Raw genomic sequence first — 20339 nt, 5'->3', positions numbered from 1 at the left:
ATACAACTTTAACATTTGACAACCAAATAATAAAACAAGGTGACTCTGTAAAAAATCTGGGTATTATCTTCGACCCAACTCTCTCCTTTGAGTCACAAATTAAAAACGTTACTAAAACGGCCTTCTTTCATCTCCGTAATATCGCTAAAATTCGCTCAATTTTGTCCACTAAAGACGCCGAGATCATTATCCATGCGTTTGTTACGTCTCGTCTCGATTACTGTAACATATTATTTTCGGGTCTCCCCATGTCTAGCATTAAAAGATTACAGTTGGTACAAAATGCGGCTGCTAGACTTTTGACAAGAACAAGAAAGTTTGATCATATTACGCCTGTACTGGCTCACCTGCACTGGCTTCCTGTGCACTTAAGATGTGACTTTAAGGTTTTACTACTTACGTATAAAATACTACACGGTCTAGCTCCAGCCTATCTTGCCGATTGTATTGTACCGTATGTCCCGGCAAGAAATCTGCGTTCAAAAGACTCCGGCTTATTAGTGATTCCTAGAGCTCAAAAAAAGTCTGCGGGCTATAGAGCGTTTTCCGTTCGGGCTCCAGTACTCTGGAATGCCCTCCCGGTAACAGTTCGAGATGCTACCTCAGTAGAAGCATTTAAGTCTCATCTTAAAACTCATCTGTATACTCTAGCCTTTAAATAGACCTCCTTTTTAGACCAGTTGATCTGCCGCTTCTTTTCTTTCTCCTATGTCCCCCCCTCCCTTGTGGAGGGGGTCCGGTCCGATGACCATGGATGAAGTACTGACTGTCCAGAGTCGAGACCCAGGATGGACCGCTCGCCTGTATCGGTTGGGGACATCTCTACGCTGCTGATCCGCTTGAGATGGTTTCCTGTGGACGGGACTCTCACTGCTGTCTTGGAGCCACTATGGATTGAACTTTCACAGTATCATGTTAGACCCGCTCGACATCCATTGCTTTCGGTCCCCTAGAGGGGGGGGGTTGCCCACATCTGAGGTCCTCTCCAAGGTTTCTCATAGTCAGCATTGTCACTGGCGTCCCACTGAATGTGAATTCTCCCTGCCCACTGGGTGTGAGTTTTCCTTGCCCTTTTGTGGGTTCTTCCGAGGATGTTGTAGTCGTAATGATTTGTGCAGTCCTTTGAGACATTTGTGATTTGGGGCTATATAAATAAACATTGATTGATTGATTGATTGTATTATATGGAGCTAAAGTTATTGTAATGCCAGCACTAATAAGAGCCATTGTAGTACTGGACGGCTCTAGCAGGGGCCGCGTTGTGCTGGGAGCTATACTAGGGGACACCTGACTTCCTCCTTGCAGTCATCGTGAGCAGAACGAAGTTGTGTCCTCCTATCTGTATAACTCAAATATCTCCCTGCTCAGGTACAAGTGTCTTTATGTAAATAGTTTTACTTCCAAATGTATCTCTTTGGTGTGTAAACATGTTTGAAAGAGTATATTTTTGTGATATGTGTCTTTTCAGTCGACAAGGCTTTATATATGACCAAGTTAATGCCAAAGCTAATTGCACTGCTGATGTCAATGTGGATGCTAACTGCATCTACAGTGTTAAATATATAGAAAGGTACTGTGCGTAGTATTAATCTGTGTATATTGCTGCTAAAATATGTATTTACTACAGTTTCTGGGACTGGTTCGGTGTAGTTTGTTTAATATTAAGGGATGATAAGTGACTTTTGTCACTAAAACAACATAAGCCTACTGTATTGGGTGAACCTTTGTATTTACTTGTAAGGTAAGGTTTAAATATTTATTTGAATAACAAAAGGAGCTATGAAAACAAAAAAACACTGAAGCTACGCAAAAGGCAAACAAAAGATGCTAGCGTGTGAGCTAGGAAGTACAAACAGACTAACATTTGGCACGAAGGCACAAAATGTATAACAAATAGATTTAGCATGAGAGCTAAGAAATAGCTGGTGGCTTAGCATATGAGCTAGCGAGAAAATACATACCGTCGTAACGTTGCGTGAAAGCAAGCTAGAGTCCCAGGCACAAGAATGAAAAGAGGAAGGCTAATAAAGGGAAGGATATTAACAGAGAACAGGTGTGCAGGAACCGGGAGTGACAGCTGAAACTAATAAGTAACCGTGGTGATGGACTAAACGGGAAATAAATGGATCAAACGGAGAATGAGAACAGAGATGGACAAATAAACAATATGTGAAGATCCGAGTCACGGATCGCAACAATAATACTGGAGTGCATTTGATGTTTGTTGCAATACTGTGTACTTGTATATGTTTGGTGTTTGATTTTGGGCAGTCGTTTGGGACGTGAGCAGAACAAAGTTGTGTCCTCATATCTGTATAACTCAAATATCTCCCCTCTCAGGGCAATTACAGGTGCATGGCCACTGATGATGATAGGATGGATGTGAATGTTTGAGATGTCAGATGAAATTGAGTTACTTGTTAAAAAGTAGTCAATGTGAGAGAATGAGTGGTGAACTGGGTAAAAATCAGTGTGCCGGTATTCCCTACGAGTGCAGTAATAAGAACGCCAGGCATCGCAAAGACCATAAGGAATCATATATTGCTTAAGTATTCCCACTGACCGAGACTCACTGTGACTCTTAGTCACTCTGGACCAATCTATATTTGGATTAAATACTAAATTGAAGTCCCCTCCTAGAATCAAACAGTGAGTGGTCTGAGTGAGGAGAAAGTGAAGAGAAGAAAATGTGAAAAAAGGAGGGGTCGTCAACATTTAGACCATAAGTGTTGGCGATACAAAAGTTTCTTCCGTCAACAGAAATATTAAGAATGATGTATCTTCCCTCAATGTCAGTAAGGAGTTATAGAATGTAAAGTTTGCCCCTGCGATAAGGTTGTGACTTGTCCAGGGTGTACACCACCTTCCGCCTGATTGTAGCTGAGATAGGCACCAGCACCCCCCGCTACCCCAAAGTGAATAAGCGGTAGAAAATGGATGGATGGATGGAATGTAAAGTTTACCTTTCTACTAATGAGAATGGCTACGCCTCTCTGTTTGGAGTTGTAACTTGCAAAGTTTTTGTGCGGGTATTGCGATGAATGCAGTTTTGAGGTATTGGACTTGGAGAGGTGAGTCCCTTCTAGTAAAGCAATGTCTGCTTGCATGCTCTTCAAATGATTAAGAATTTTGATATTTGTTTTCTTGGACCCGACCCCACGCACATTCCAAGTAACAAACTGTATAGTGGACATACTAAACTAGACTGTAACTAAGTGTGTGGATGTATGTGTGTACTTTATGTGTAAATAATGCATGTCTGTATCTAAATGTAAGCCTGTCATACATACATTTAGCTGTGCACAGTGAGTAAATGTGCATGGTTGTGCATGTGAGTGTAAATGTATGACAAGGGGACACGCAGCAGGTGGAGAAATAGAAAGAGAGAAACATAAAATAAAAAGAAAAGAAGAGAGTTGTGGATTAAACAGGTAGTGAAATATGTGATATAAAAAGCAAAATGAGAAAGTAAAGCAATAAACATATTGGTTTACCGAAAGAGAGAGAGTGTATGATGTTTATGTGAGCTCTATGATGACGCACAGGCATATTGAAGAAAAACAAAAGAGAGGGAATGAAGCTTAATGAAATAACAAAAAAAAAAAACACGGCGTGACTTCCAGATCATAGTAAAGTTGACCGTTGATAAAAAGTTTATCCACCGCGATGACATCAGGCATCGTTCTGCGATAAACTTCTTACGAAGCGGGAACAGATGGCGGCGCCTGTCGAGGATTTCCTTTGGGAACTGATCGTTGATGCTGAAGTTGAATCCTTTCTAGCTCCTCACCTGCTCCTTCTGCTTGAAGTGTTCAAATTTAGCTACGATGGGTCTCGGCCTCCTGTTCTCCGACTTTTTGGCTCCAAGGCGGTGGACGCGATAAAAGGTGATGTTCCTGATGGTGTCCGCTGGAAGCTCGAGTTGGTGTTCCATGAAGGACTTGATGGTTTCCTCGGGATCTTCCTTGGTCTTTTCCGGTATTCCCGCGAAGACCAAATTGTCCCTCATGCTTCTCGCCAGCATCGTCTCCTTCATGCTACTGTTTTCCCAGGTGAGTTGCGGCACTCTTTCGGTGGGGGATTTTACGGACTCACGAAAAGCGGCGTTCTCCTTGGCGAGAGAGACAACCTACTTTTTTCTGAATTTCAAACTCTCTGGAATGGCTTGGAATTCCTCGTGGAGCACCTCGACAAGTGCGAAACAGCCATGCAAACAAGTCAGCCTCTTGTCGATGGAATCCAAGATGTCAGTGAAGTTTGTACCCGGCGGTGACACATAGCCAGGTGAGGCCTCCAGGCGGTTTCTTTTGGACGTCGGCGTCCTAGATGGCTACCCCATGACGAGACAATCGTAGCACTTTTCAATGTAGCCTTCAAGTGCCTCCAGATTTTGATATTTAAGTTTTATTTGCTTTATTTTTTTGCCTTAGTTTAATTTTGGCGGATGTCTGAATGAATCAGAATTGTTTGGCAGCCGAGTGTTCCGCTTGATTCTATTTTTGTTCCCGCGTCACGTACGCTCTCTCTCGCGAGACTTCATCATTACTGACGCATTACCTTCCCAGTCCAACCCTTGTGGTGAGTGCCCCTTGATCTGCTGAGTGCCCCTCTAGCTACTTTTCAAATGATCGAGGTGATCTACTTCATAAGGGACGATTTTTGTTAACATGTTAAAGGTGTTTAATAAAAATACAAGCATCTTTAACACATGTATCATGTTGTTATTGTATGCATGTTCAAAATAAACTTAAAACATAACCATAACATAAAAGATTATTTTCTTTCATAAAGACAGATATATAAGTTGGTGTATCACCTGCTTCTGATGACTCACATTGATTGGAATGGACGGTAAACTCCATAGCTTGCTAGCTTGTTTGCGCTAGCTTTTTGAGACTTTCACTTTGTTAGCGCAGGCAGGATGGAGCAGCACTTTTATTGTGAAGACAGGAACTCTGCAGTTGGTCTGTAGGCTTTTGACGGCATGTACGGCGTGAGAGTCTGTTAAAATAAAAAAAAATAGGCTATATCATTTCAAACTGTAACGACCAGCTAATGTTAATGTTTTATGTTTGCGTGGTTTGGATTTGATGTCCCTTTTTCCCATGGTTGTAAGCGCACCCTCCGGGCCTGAAAGGTGATTGGCGAAGAATGAGTAAGTGTTGTTGTGTGTCCAGTGGGGAAGCGAAGACTCAAGGAGACAAAAGTGTTTTCATAGGAGGTAAAACCTGTTGGAAGTGTTACCATAAAATTGGTAATAAAATGTAAAAATAGCGTTGGATTTTGTGTCCTTTTTTTTCCGGGGGCTACAATATATTAAAACTTTAATTCATTTTCATTTTTACAGTTTGTAAAAAAGCCCTTATTTTCAACGTGTGGCTGTAATATAAAATGCTGTGGCGACGCAACACATTCAATCTCATAAAGGGGATACCCTGATGAAGATATCTGCTGACATAACAAAGGCAAAATTTGTCACTAAAATCTCGAATTCTAAACGGCTCGTTTGGACCAAATTTAAAAGATTGTTTTATAATTATCTCCGCCATCCCTTAATGGCTTGATTTAAAATTTTCGGACTTCTGGGGATCGACAGGCGGATCGGTGCGGCGTCTTCAGTAATGCGGACGTTGTATCGATCCGTTGTGGTGAAGAAGGAGCTGAGCCAGAAGGCAAAGCTGTCAATTTACCGGTTGATCTACGTTCCCATCCTCACCTATGGTCATGAGCTTTGGGTCATGACCGAAAGGATAAGATCACGGGTACAAGCGGCCGAAATGTGTTTCCTCCGCCGGGTGGCGGGGTTCTCCCTTAGAGATAGGGTGAGAATCTCTGTCATCTGGGAGGAACTCAAAGTAAAACCGCTTCTCCTCCAAATCGAGAGGAGCCAGATGAGGTGGCTCGGGCATCTAATCAGGATGGCACCTGAACGCCTCCCTAGGGAGGTGTTTAGGGCACGTCCAACCGGTAGGAGGCCACGGGGAAGACCCAGGACACGTTGGGAAGACTATGTCTCCCAGCTGGTCTGGGAACGCCTCGGGATCCCCCGGGAAGAGCTAGACGAAGTGGCTGGGGAGAGAGAAGTCGGATCTTCCCTGCTTAGGCTGCTGCCCCTGCGACCCAACCTCGGATAAGCAGAGGATGATGGATGGATGGATGGACTTCTGGGGATCCCAAACACACAAAAACGGGTAGTTACTGATATTAAAAAATGTATTTTGGATAATAGGTCACCTTTAATCCATCTACTTTATGGGCACACTACGCACAACTGCATAGGCTTTGTGATATTCTGCTGCAAAGTACGCCTGCCCAGCGTGGAGCACGTCATGCCACGGACAGAAGTTAGACCCCCATCCTCAACGAGACCTGCAGTATAGTGACCGGGTGCACCAAGACAACCCCTATTCATTGTCTCTAAGTCCCCCTGACAATGGAAAAACAGTCCCTACACAAGCCGAGCACAAAAAGCAGGCTGATACAACCAGCACCTACATCATGAGCATGCTGCCACCCAGCAACTTCACTGTTCAAGTAAAAACTTCCTGGACAACATCAACGCCTTGGAGACCACCACAACCGTTGCCAGGATGACAGAATGGTAGAAGCAATGGAACATCCTCAGCAGCCAGAGGACTCAATGGAGGGAGAGAGGCATCACCCATGATGAATAACTTGCAACCGACCATGATCAACCTCCGGCTGTCTGGAAAACCCTGAACCGCCTTTAAGGCGTCCATGATGAGGTGGACTCATGCACATGTGGAGAGCCCTAGACCATGGAATACCTCATGAGTTTCTGCCAGGTCCCACAGTGTACTGGAGATGGCCTGGCCTAACCAAGCTTAGCTGTGCCAACCACTGGAGGTACTTGATACGAAGATGACCGGACACAATGAAGAACAAGTGTGGTATTTCAAGATGCTGATTAGACAGAATGAGTATTGCCCAGGTGTAGCCGAGTCTGGCCACTATAAAATAATGAGTGTTTTCACCACAGAGCACAATGCCATGGATGTGAGGGAGTGTGGCACATTCATGCTGACTGCAGGGATGTCCACCAGAGCTGTTAATTGAACACCTCTTTGAACACCTATTTGTAGGGCTGTTTTCATACAGTTGAACATTTTACGATTTAAATTTGAGGAGTCGGGTTCGATTGTCAAACTTGCAGTTAAAATACACCAGTTGATCTGCCCTTTCTTTTCTTTTCTCCTCTGCCCCCCTCTCCCTTGTGTGTGTGTGTGTGTGTGTGTGGGGGGTGTCTGGTGGCCATGGACGAAGTGCTGGCTGTCCAGAGTCGGGACCTGGGGTAGACCGTTCGCCTGTGCATCGGTTGGGGACATCTCTGCGCTGCTGACCTGTCTCCGCTCGGGATGGTCTCCTGCTGGCCCCACTATGGACTGCACTCCCACTATTATGTTGGATCCACTATGGACTGGACTTTCACAATATTATGCTAAACCCAGTAGACGTCCATTGCATCCGGTCTCCCCTTTTAATATGGTGTCGGTCAGGAAATATGCTGTTTGCAGTTTTTCGAGGTCCCACACAAATGACATAGTTGTTTCCTTTTATTCATCTTCAACATCTGTTGGGAGTTTTGACTGCTTTTCAAAGATTGGGTGACATGATCCATATGTGATAATATGACAGGACATTTTCTCATCTGCTGTCAAGGATTTTCTGGAGGCTGAGTAAAAGCCCAAAATGGATGTTCTCCTTGGTTGCTCTGGCATGAAATTGAAGAATTCTACATGTGTTGTGCAGCGTTCTTTTCATGTGTTACTCAAATGACGTGACTTTTGCACACAAGTTAAACCCAATACTTTTCTGTTGTTTGGTTAAGAAAAGCATGCATTATCTGCATGACTTCACGTCTTTTTTTCTCAAGAAGAATACATCGATTTAGTTCCATTTCTTTCCCAATGCATCACATTTTTTGAACTGGTCCTAAAATCTTTGTCCTGAGAAAGCCGCTTGCTTCTGAGCGGTGAATATAAGTTTTTAGCTGCTGTACTATATCCCCAAGGAACTGATTGCTCAGGCGGATGCAATCTCTTTACTTGTTTATTGTCTCTCATTTCTCACTGATATGATTTGCAGGTCGTAGGATATGTGACCAACAGGCAGTAACCATGGTAGCCATCTGCAGGTAGTTGGGCTGCGGTGAAAAAAAACACATTTTTACATGCGTTTGATTCTGTGGTTTATGAATTAATTCATGAAAAGCTGTGCAGCACTGAAGTGGCTTTCTATCACTGGAATACAACAAAAATATGGTTCAATGTCTGCCTCTTTTTACCCATTTATGCATGATGTTGTTGCTCATGCTAAAATCTCACCATATCCGCATCCATGGAGGTTTGCAAACCTTCTTAAGGTGACATGTTTCAGACATTGCTGTATATTAAAGCAAGGAGGTTATTCCTTTTGGAAGTTGTCTGAGCTAAGGTTGGAAATCTCATCAAAAGGTTTCGGGATTATTTTCTTAATTCAATGCAAGAACGTTCTTAATTCTTGGGAAGATCATGTCATCAAGTCCGCTCCCGATACTGGTATCGGTTGTTGTATTCTAATATTGATATTTTAATATTACATTTCTGGAACGTATGTTAAAAAGGAACAGTTGGAATTAGTCATCAAACAAGATCTAATCGCACCCAAGTTGTTTTGTTGAGGTGCATAAACTTAAAATGAGCCTGATATAATCATACATGAAGAGTGTTCCCGCGGTGGATGGGTTATGACAACATTGAGAATGGCCATAGTCTGTTTAGAAAGTGTTGCGAGGCTGTAAAGTACAGCAGGGATACCACAAATATGTCATCCATCCATCCATCCATCCATCATCTTCCGCTTATCCGAGGTCGGGTCGCGGGGGCAGCAGCCTAAGCAGGGAAGCCCAGACTTCCCTATCTCCAGCCACTTCGTCTAGCTCTTCCCGGGGGATCCCGAGGCGTTCCCAGGCCAGCCGGGAGACATAGTCTTTCCAACGTGTCCTGGGTCTTCCCCGTGGCCTCCTACCAGCTGGACGTGCCCTAAACACATCCCTAGGGAGGCGTTCGGGTGGCATCCTGACCAGATGCCCGAACCACCTCATCTGGCTCCTCTCGATGTGGAGGAGCAGCGGCTTTACGTTGAGCTCCTCCCGGATGGCAGAGCTTCTCACCCTATCTCTAAGGGAGAGCCCCGCCACCCGGTGGAGGAAACTCATTTCGGCCGCTTGTACCCGTGATCTTATCCTTTCGGTCATGACCCAAAGCTCATGACCATAGGTGAGGATGGGAACGTAGATCGACCGGTAAATTGAGAGCTTTGCCTTCCGGCTCAGCTCCTTCTTCACCACAACGGATCGATACAACGTCCGCATTACTGAAGACGCCGCACCGATCCGCCTGTCGATCTCACGATCCACTCTTCCCCCACTCGTGAACAAGACTCCTAGGTACTTGAACTACTCCACTTGGAGCAGGGTCTCCTCCCCAACCCGGAGATGGCACTCCACCCTTTTCCGGGCGAGAACCATGGACTCGGACTTGGAGGTGCTGATTCTCATTCCGGTCGCTTCACACTCGGCTGCGAACCGATCCAGTGAGAGCTGAAGATCCCGGCCAGATGAAGCCATCAGGACTACATCATCTGCAAAAAGCAGAGACCTAATCCCGTGGCCACCAAACCGGAACCCCTCAACGCCTTGACTGCGCCTAGAAATTCTGTCCATAAAAGTTATGAACAGAATCGGTGACAAAGGACAGCCTTGGCGGAGTCCAACCTTCACTGGAAACGTGTCCGACTTACTGCCAGCAATGCGGACCAAGCTCTGACACTGATCATACAGGGAGCGGACTGCCACAATAAGACATTCCGATACCCCATACTCTCTGAGCACTCCCCACAGGACTTCCCGAGGGACACGGTCGAATGCCTTCTCCAAGTCCACAAAGCACATGTAGACTGGTTGGGCAAACTCCCATGCACCCTCAAGAACCCTGCCGAGAGTATAGAGCTGGTCCACAGTTCCACGACCAGGACGAAAACCACACTGTTCCTCCTGAATCCGAGGTTCGACTATCCGGCGAAGCCTCCTCTCCAGTACACCTGAATAAACCTTACCGGGAAGGCTGAGGAGTGTGATCCCACGATAGTTGGAACACACCCTCCGGTCCCCCTTCTTAAAGAGAGGGACCACCACCCCGGTCTGCCAATCCAGAGGTACCGCCCCCGATGTCCACGCGATGCTGCAGAGTCTTGTCAACCAAGACAGCCCCACAGCATCCAGAGCCTTAAGGAACTCCGGGCGGATCTCATCCACCCCCGGGGCCTTGCCGCCGAGGAGCTTTTTAACTACCTCAGCGACCTCAGCCCCGGAAATAGGAGAGTCCACTACAGATTCCCCAGGCACCGCTTCCTCAAAGAAAGACGTGTTGGTGGGATTGAGGAGGTCTTCGAAGTATTCCCTCCACCGATCCACAACATCCGCAGTCGAAGTCAGCAGAACACCATCCGCACCATACACGGTGTTGATAGTGCAATGCTTCCCCTTCCTGAGGCGGCGTATGGTGGTCCAGAATCGCTTCGAAGCCGTCCGGAAGTCGTTTTCCATGGCTTCCCCGAACTCTTCCCATGTCCGAGTTTTTGCCTCCGCGACCGCTAAAGCTGCACACCGCTTGGCCCGTCGGTACCCGTCCACTGCCTCCGGAGTCCTATGAGCCAAAAGAACCCGATAGGACTCCTTCTTCAGCTTGACGGCATCCCTCACTGCTGGTGTCCACCAACGGGTTCTGGGATTACCGCCACGACAGGCACCAACAACCTTGCGGCCACAGCTCCAATCAGCCGCCTCGACAATAGAGGTTCGGAACATGGTCCACTCGGACTCAATGTCCCGCACCTCCCTCGTGACATGTTCAAAGTTCTCCCGGAGGTGTGAATTGAAACTCTCTCTGACAGGAGACTCTGCCAGACGTTCCCAGCAGACCCTCACAATGCGCTTGGGCCTGGCAGGTCTGTCCGGCATCCTCCCCCACCATCGCAGCCAACTCACCACCAGGTGGTGATCGGTAGAAAGCTCCGCCCCTCTTTTCACCCGAGTGTCCAAAACATAAGGCCGCAAATCCGATGACACAACTACAAAGTCGATCATGGAACTGCGGCCTAGGGTGTCCTGGTGCCAAGTGCACATATGGACACCCTTATGTTTGAACATGGTGTTTGTTATCGACAAACTGTGACGAGCACAAAAGTCCAATAACAAAACACCACTCGGGTTTAGATCCGGGCGACCATTCTTCCCAATCACGCCTCTCCAGGTTTCACTGTCGTTGCCAACATGAGCGTTGAAGTCCCCCAGTAGGACAAGGGAATCACCCGGAGGAGCACTTTCCAGTACTCCCTCGAGTGTACCCAAAAAGGGTGGGTATTCTGAACTGCTGTTTGGTGCGTAAGCACAAACAACAGTCAGGACCCGTCCCCCCACCCGAAGGCGAAGGGAAGCTACCCTCTCGTCCACTGGGTTGAACTCAAACGTACAGGCTTTGAGCCGGGGGGCAACCAGAATTGCCACCCCAGCCCGTCGCCTCTCACTGCCGGCAACGCCAGAGTGGAAGAGGGTTCAGTCCCTCTCAAGAGAACTGGTTCCAGAGCCCTTGCTGTGCGTCGAGGTGAGTCCGACTATATCCAGCCGGAACTTCTCTACCTCGCGCACTAGCTCAGGCTCCTTCCCCCCCAGTGAGGTGACGTTCCACGTCCCAAGAGCTAGCTTCTGTAGCCGAGGATCGGACCGCCAAGTGCCCTGCCTTCGGCTGCCGCCCAGCTCACAATGCACCCGACCTCTATGGCCCCTCCTATGAGTGGTGAGCCCATTGGAGGGATGACCCACGTTGCCTCTTCGGGCTGTGCCCGGCCGGGCCCCATGGGAACAGGCCCGACCACCAGGCGCTCGCCATCGTGCCCCAACTCCGGGCCTGGCTCCAGAGCGGGGCCCCGGTGACCCACGTCCGGGCGAGGGAAATCTGGGTTCATTTCGTTGTAATTCCATAGAAGTCTTTGAGCTGCTCTTTGTCTGATCACTCACCTAGGACCTGTTTGTCTTGGGAGACCCTACCAGGGGGCATGAAAACCCCCAGACAACATAGCTCCTAGGATCATTGGGACACGCAAACTCCTCTACCACGGTAAGGTAGCAGCTCAGAGAGGAGTAAATATGTCATATGTATACAAATAAACCACTGCCTTATATACGCTTCGTAAACCAGTGTTTCTGAACCATAAGGCTGTTGGGCCGCAAGCACCCCAGAGAGGACTGCCTAAAAAAAAATGTTTTTCAGCTTTTTATGGGCCACAGCAGTACTCAATATTAATACACTTTTCCACCACTTGTGGCAGTAATGACACTATTAAACAGACAGAAGAAGTCTATATCTAAAGTTTATAAAAGTTGTTTTAAGCTAAAAAGTTAGGACAAGAGTCGTTAAGCTGTTTTTTTAATTTGCAATTGAGTTGTATGGGTTTCTTCTTTTAAAGTATATTTATTAGGATTTATTTTTGTAATCATCCTGACCTAAGCCTTGAATCTCTGTGATTAACATGTCGTTTTGTACCATTTGTCAGGGTTTATTCTGTTAAACTGTAAGTAGGTTAGATACAAGCTTTTTATATGACTACAAGCAAGAGTGAGATTACTAGTTCAGTGTTACTATTCAAGAAAGCCCCAGCCCCTCTGTAGTGTAAAAGTTAGGCCACGAGGTAAGAACTACTACTGTAAACTGTATCTATTTTAGCACAACATAAAAAACGATGTTTGATTTGACAGCTGATATTGGTTTTTTTTGCAGAAGATGTCGGCTTGGCATAGTATCGATATTGATGATTTTATAAAATTCTTGCTTGTGTAATAATTTGATTAAAAGCAGAACCATCGGGACACATGTAGTAGTTAATTAATGACAACATGAGGATGGGCTTCACATTGCCATCTGCGTTTGCCTTTTCTATCTGAGAAAATATTTTACTACAACCTTTAACTTTAACCGCATGCATGTATTTGAAAACAAGCAAGGAAGTAAATACTTAAAGGCCTACTGAAACCCACTACTGCCGACTACGCAGTCTGATAGTTTATATATCAATGACGAAATCTTAACATTACAACACATGCCAATACGGCCTTTTTAGTTTACTAAATTGCAATTTTAAATTTCCCGCGAAGTATCCTGTTGAAAATGTCGCGGAATGATGACGCGTTCTTCCAGCACCGCTCACGGCTAAAAGTCGTCTGCTTTAATCGCATAATTACACAGTATTCTGGACATCTGTGTTGCTGAATCTTTTGCAATTTGTTCAATTAATATTGGAGAAGTCAAAGAAGAAAGATGTAGGTGGGAAGCGGTGTATTGCAGCTGTCTTTAGCAACACAAACACAACCGGTGTTTCCTTGTTTACATTCCCGAAGGTGAAGCTTTACTATGGAAAAGAGTGATCAAGCGAACATGGTTCCCGACCACATGTCAACTGGCAGGTTTCGGTGAGAAAATTCTGGTAAAAAGTCTGCTCTTACCGTAGACATGAGCGGAGCTTGTGTCCTCCTGCAGCTGCGGACTCTCTTACCTTCTCCCACCGGAGACACTGGCGGTCACCACACCCGTGGCCACACCCCTCCGACTTTCAGGTACCATATAAGCTCACTAAAACACTAGTAACACAACAAGCAGATAAGGGATTTTCCAGAATTATCCTAGTAAATGTGTCTATTAACAACGAATCGCTCTCACTGCCTTCGCCTTTTTTTTTCTTTTTTCAAGTCCTTTACTCTTACTATCCTCATCCACAAATCTTTCATCCTCGCTCAAATTAATGGGGTAATTGTCGCTTTCTCTGTCTGAATCGCTCTCGCTGCTGTTGGCCTTGATTGTAAACAATGTGAGGATGTGAGGAGCTCCACAACCCGTGATGTCACGCTTACATCATCTGCTACTTCCGGTACAGGCAAGGCTTTTTTATTAGCGACCAAAAGTTGTGAACTTTATCGTGGATGTTCTCTACTAAATCCTTTCAGCAAAAATATGGCAATATCGCAAAATGATCAAGTATGACACATAGAATGGACCTGCTATCCCCGTTTAAATAAGAAAATCTCATTTCAGTAGGCCTTTAATACTCAAAATTACAACACAAAAGGTATGTAAAAACACATACTAACTATTTCTATGTAATAATGACAAATATCTAACAATAAATATATCCTAAAACTAAATCTTTATGCGTTGTACGATGCAATGTACGATGCTAGAACAATGAGAACACAGTGGTTTTGTAACGACGTGGTCGCATGGTTATGCGCGGGTCGTTCTCTCAAGATGCAGTAGGAAACTCCGGAGGCAACGCGTAGGTGAGACAATGATTTATTCGCATGAACCATTAAGGCAAAGCAGAAAAACAAAACAATTGGACATTGCAGAGGGGGGAACGCAGGTTTCGTCCCAGACAATAGGGCGCGCACTACGAGATGAAGGCCTCCATGCCAGAACTCCCAGGCGCACCCCACTTCTGACTACCAGGCACAAGGAAAATAGACTCTAGTATGCCAAAAATCATCTGGATGAACTCCAAAGGTTTTGGGAAACTGTTCTATGGAGTGATGGGACAAAAGTGGAACTCTTTGGGCCTATGAATCAACGTTATGTCTGGAGGAGAAAAAATGAAGCTTACAAAGAGAAGAACACCTTGCCTACTGTTAAGCATGGTGGGGGGTCAATCATGCTCTGGGGCTGTTTCTCTGCTTCAGATACCGGGATGTCCAGCGCGTTCAAGGCATTATGAATTCTATTTCTTACCAGGATATATTAGCTGCAAATGTCATGACTTTGGACCTTCCAACAGGAAAACGATCCCAAACATACTTCCTAATCAACATCAGAGTGGTTGCAGAAGAAGGGCTGGAAGACTCTGGAGTGGCCTTCACAGTCGCCAGACATAAATCTTATAGAAAACCTGTGGTGGGACTTGAAGAAGGCAGTTTCAGCACGCAAGCCCAAGAATATGAATGAACTGGAGGCCTTTGCCAAAGAGAAATGGGTTAAAATACCTGTAGATCGTTGCAAGAAGCTTATGTATCACGTTAGAAGGATGTAATTACTGCCAAATGGTGTTCTACTAAGTACTAAAGATGCATGTAACTAGGGGGTTGAATCATTTTGTCAATGAGATATTAATAAAAATGTCCTTTTTTGGTATTTTGTAAAATACAGTGTTACAACTTAAGTTGCATTTGTCAATTTGACACATCTTTATTTGATATCACCATAAAAAAAACACGGAATAAATGTCCAACTTGCTAAAACACCAAAAAGGTGGGGGGTTGAATAATTTTGATCACAACTGTATAAACAGGCATAGGAATCGAACGTAGATGTTGTTAAATGTTATGTAGTGCAAACAATGAAGCCAGACTGATTGTGGCAAAAAGACAAGAATAAATAGCTCTCTGATTAGTGCCCAGGAGCAGGTGAGTGTCCTGAGCACTAATCAGAGGCAGGTGAACCTAATTTGCAGTCATGGCAACAAAAACACAAACCCAGGGGTGCTGAAAACAGAACTGAGGTAGTCAAACTACCAGAGCAAAACATGATGCACGCAATGGATCATAACAGGTTTCCCTCATAGAGACGCCAGCCTTCTGTGGCGCCCACCTTGGTGAGGTCAGCATCATAACTTGCTCGTTTCGCTAAATATAATCATGCGGCTTAGTTCATTGTCAAAAAATGTGTTCTATTAATGCAGCACATTCAATTATAAAGATCCAAAACCTGTTGTTACTTAGGTAAGTCGACTCCCAGGTCAAAGGGGCGTGTCGTTGTCGAACATAGTGTCACGGGAGTACTTCCCTTTGTGAAGAACCTTGCTTGATTGCTGGTGATACCAGCTTGAAGTTGCACATTTATTGTTGTCATACATGAATAGAATTATTGTAGAATTTATCTTAAAAAATGTATGAAGATTATGTTTAACCGCCATGTTTGTAGTGACTCTCACATCTGTGCCTCACAATAACAACCAGTTTAAAGCATAAACATTAAGGATGTGAATAATATGATTTTATGGTATATAACAATAGTGACATTGTATTAGAGCAGTGGTTCTTAAAGTTTTGTCACCAAGTACCATCCCAGAAAATACTTCTCTCTCCAAGTGTCACCATAATGACCAACAGTAAAATACAGTAGTGTATAGGCCCAAGTGTTTAAATAATAAATTCAATATTTTTGGCCACTGTAACTTTACGCACAGTGTGAACAGTAACAGTGTGTTTGAATGTGGGAAAATGAAACACTGCACTTTAATCAAGGGATTCTTTGGCGTCCTGAGAGATGGAACCCGTCTACATCTAGTTGTACACATGTCACAGCTTGATAATCACTTTATGAGAGAGAAAAAAACAACAATCCTAAACGTCTTTTATGTATCAAATATAAGTGATCATTACAATGTCAAATAACACTTTATTTGGTAAACATACACATTAAGCAGTGCCTGTAGGACTTGAAGGTTTTAAGACGATGACTTGAGATTTGAGATTAAAAATGTACTCTTCTAATTGCAAATGGCGTGCGACCAAACTACAGGCATTCGTCTGGCATGGAGTGATCGCTAAGTAACTTATTAACATGCGCTTACCTTATCAACAGCTAATTACTACTCCAATTTCATCCGCCACAGTAAAAACTATCAGAAATATTTGTTTAACACAACCAGGGTGTTCTCCTAGTAGCTCCACCATCATTTGTCTTGCAAAGACAAATGCTTTCCGAAATAATTTATCTCGTTTTGAAGAAGTAACTTTAGAAGAACTCTCGCGACTCACTATTGGCACAAAACTAACTTAATGTCTACTTTTTGCAACGCAGTCTACTTGATATTAGGACCCATCCAGCCATCCATCCATTTCCCACCGCTTATTCCCCTTTGGGGTCGCGGGGGGCGCTGGTGTCTATCTCAGCTACAATCGGGCGGAAGGCAGTGTACACCCTGGACAAGTCGCCACCTCATCACAGGGCCAACACAGATAAAACAACATTCACACTCACATTCAGACACTAGGGCCAATTTAGTGTTGCCAATCTACCTAATATTAGGACCATCGGTGTTAAATAATTTTAACTTATCACTCTCCTCTGTTACTGTTATCTTAGTATTTAAAACAGTGGTTATTTTTCCTCTACTTAAAAGACCTATTATTGATTCTAACCTCTAAACCACCGGCCAGTGTCGCACCCTCTGTTTATCTCTAAAATCTTTGAAAAAATTCTTGCACATCAGCGAAATGAAAACTTGGCGTCTGACAATCTCTGTGAACAATTTCAGTCCGGTTCGAAGGCAGATCACTACTGCGACTGTCCTTGCAGAAGTGACTCATTATTTGTTGCTAACTATGGATGCTGATGCATCATCCATGTTGCTGCTACTTCATCTCAGCGCTGTTTTTGATACCATCAATTGTAATATTGTATTAGAACGCAGTAAATCACATATTTGTTTTCTAGCCTTAGCCTTTTCCTGATTTAACTACTATCTTACTGATAAGATGCAATATGTAGCCCATAACAATGTGACCTTAACATGCAGAGTTCCACAGGGTTCTGTTCTTGGCCTTGCACTCTTCAGATTCTACATGCTGCTTCTAGTTGTCATCAAACACAAATACGGTGTTAGCTTTCACTGTTATGCTGATGACACACACCTCTACATGCTCCTAAAGCTGACCACCACCTGGAGGCATGTCTAGATGAAATTAAACCAAGAATGTCCAGGAAATTTCGGCATCTTAACGCAAAAAAAAAAGATATGTGTATTATTCTAGACACAGAGACTTGTTTACGGATACCTTTTTAAATTTCGACAAACAAACAAAGGGACTCGGTGAAAAATCTCGACATCCTTTTTTTATTTATTATTTTTGACCAAACTCTTTTGTTTGAGCATCACATTAAAAATGTTACTAGAACAGCCTTTTTCCATTGCTAAAATACACCCCATTTTGTCAACTGAGATCATTATTCATGCGTTCGTTACGTCTTCTCTCCATTACTGTAACGCATTAATTTTGGCTCTCCCTATGTCTGGCATTAAAAGATTACAGTTGGTACAAAATTCAGCCGCTGGACTTTTGACAAGAACAAGAAAGTTTGATCATACTTTACCTACAACGGCCCACCCACACTACACTTCAGGTGCGATTTAAATGTTTTATTAACCTTAGAAATACTTAACCCGGGGCGTCAAACTCATTCTCAATTAGTGTCACATCACAATTATGGCTGCACTCAAACAAGTACCAAGACACAAGTAACAGTGAATATATATAAATAAAAATGTATCATACTTGCTCTGAAATTGTAAGTCAAGTTAAGTGTTTAGTTTTGATAACCAAAAAAGAATGGTTGATATATCAGATAATATTCAAGTGTCAAACATTGTGCTGTTGCATGTGCAACATGTCTGTGTAAAAATTAAAAGAACAAATACACTCAGCCAGAAAGTGCTGTTTAATTTCCAGCCTTTCACAGGCCACATATTCAAACCCCTTTTCCATATGAGTTGGGAAATTGTGTTAGATGTAAATAAAAACGGAATACAATGATTTGCAAATCATTTTCAACCCATATTCAGTTGAATATGCTACAAAGACAACATATTTGATGTTCAAACTGAAAAATATATGTATATTTTTTTCAAATAATCATTAACTTTAGAATTTGATGCCAGTAACGCGTGACAAAGAAGTTGGGAAAGGTGGCAAAATGTACTGATAAAGTTGAGGAATGCTCATCAAACCCTTATTTGGAACATCCCACAGGTGTGCAGGCTAATTGGGAACAGGTGGGTATAACAGCGTGGCTCTGTGAAAAAAGACTGCGGGTACTTTCCTGGCCCGCCTGCAGTCAAGACCTGTCTCCCATCGAAAATGTGTGGCGCATTATGAAGCGTAAAATAGTGGAGAGCCCGGACTGTTTTTCGACTGAAGCTCTACGTAAAACAAGAATGGGAAAGAATTCCACTTTGAAAGCTTCAACATTTAGTTTCCTCAGTTACCAAACTTGACTGTTGTTAAAAGAAAAGGTGATGTAACACAGTGGTGAACATGCCCTTTCCCAACTATTTTGGCACATGCTGCCGCCATGAAATTCTAAATTAATTATTATTTGAAAAAAAAACAAAGTTTTTATCTTGTCTTTGTAGTGCATTCGACTGAATATGGGTTGAAAAGGATTTGCAAATCATTGTATTCCGTTTATATTTACATCCAACACAATTTCCCAACTCATATGGAAACGGGGTTTGTAATCCCAACATAAAATAGTGTGGCAGGCCACTTTAAGATAATGAGGAGGGCCATTTTAGAATGATATAACAGACCATATAAAATCACGTGACGAGCCAAGTTAAAATTATGCAACGGGCTATTTTAAAAATGAAGTGGCGGTTCGCAAAACAGTGATGTGGACAGCCAGATTTTTTTTTTAACACCCAAGGTCCAGGTTACTCAAAGGCTTAGCACCATCTAATCCCGATGATCGTATTGTGCCGTACTTTCTGTCCTGAAATCTGTGCTTGGAAAACGACGACTTAGTCGTGATTCCCAGAGTCCAAAAAAAATCAGCAGGCTCGAGAGTTTTTTCTCGACCAGCAACAGTCAGAGACACGACCTCAGTAGAAGCATTCAAGTTCCACCCTAAAACGCATTTAAATAGATCTTGTTTAAGTCAGTTGACCTGCCGCTTTTCTTTTCTGCTATGTCCCCCCTCCCCTACATGGAGAGGTTACCAGGTGGATCATCACTGAAGAGGTACCAGTCTGGAAGAGGCGCTCGCTGCCCCAAGTCATGACACAGGGTGGCCTACTTTCCTGTGATGTCTCAGCGTTGTCCACTTGTCCACATGGAAGAAGACCTCTTACCACCCTCTGGTGCCTTCCCTATGGACTGGACTCTCACATTACCCCATTAATGTAACATTCAATAACTGTACCCTGTTGGTATCCTTTGCAGCCAGCCACCCAGGCGGGTGATACCCACATCTGCCGCCCCTTACCAAGATTTCTTCTTTTGCTTTTGGAGTTTTTCCTTGCCCCGATGTGACTTGTGAAGCCCTTTGAAGCACTTGTGATTAAGGGCTATGCATATCGATTGTGATCGATTGATTGAAGGATCAAGCTAGATTTGCTGCTACCCAAGTGGAACGAACCACTTTGCATTACCTGTATTTGTTTGATTCAAGCAACCTTATTATTGAACTTGCATAGCCATATTAATATCGTAAACATTTATGACATTTTGTTCATAA

This window comes from Nerophis ophidion, linkage group LG02 (genome assembly GCF_033978795.1).
Source record: "Nerophis ophidion isolate RoL-2023_Sa linkage group LG02, RoL_Noph_v1.0, whole genome shotgun sequence".
In the NCBI taxonomy this organism is placed as follows: Eukaryota; Metazoa; Chordata; class Actinopteri; order Syngnathiformes; family Syngnathidae; genus Nerophis; species Nerophis ophidion.
Note: the sequence above shows the minus strand (reverse complement) of the source record.